General features: G+C 46.3%; 1 protein-coding gene across 1 annotated transcript in view; it reads left to right on the forward strand.

Annotated features, from left to right (window-relative positions):
* The window catches only part of LOC106535782 (complement factor H), a gene marked incomplete at its 3' end in the record, with an annotated part of 15,115 nt that overhangs the window by 10,212 nt on the left and 4,499 nt on the right, over positions 1-404 (forward strand).

The raw sequence follows: 404 nt of genomic DNA on the forward strand, positions 1-404 counted from the left end.
CTATATTTCATAGTTAGGGTGAAGTTTAGTAAGTTATTTTAGTGTCTTTGATGCAAAAAAAAGGTGATGAACGTGGAGCTCCAGTCCAGCTGTGGACAGATGGACCGAGCCGCAGTTTGAGAGAGAATCCCAAAGGCAGAGATGGAGGAAAAACAGTCGGAGACAGAGTGAGGACTTTGATGAGGAAGTAGGTGATTCACTATTTCAATTATAAGAGGAAAGAGAAGAAGATAGAGCCCCGAGCGGACTCTACGGGGGAAATCTGTCCAGTTACCGGTCTGCCAGGGCAGACGGTGCGGCGCTAACTGGATGCTAACTACATGAACAGCTGATGAAAGCACGTAAACAACGGGAGTTGTAGAACTTTTTATTCAGCGGGTGGACCCACAAACTCTGTACCAAAC

The sequence above is a fragment of the Austrofundulus limnaeus genome, unplaced genomic scaffold, assembly GCF_001266775.1.
Source record: "Austrofundulus limnaeus strain Quisiro unplaced genomic scaffold, Austrofundulus_limnaeus-1.0 Scaffold1560, whole genome shotgun sequence".
NCBI lineage: Eukaryota > Metazoa > Chordata > Actinopteri > Cyprinodontiformes > Rivulidae > Austrofundulus > Austrofundulus limnaeus.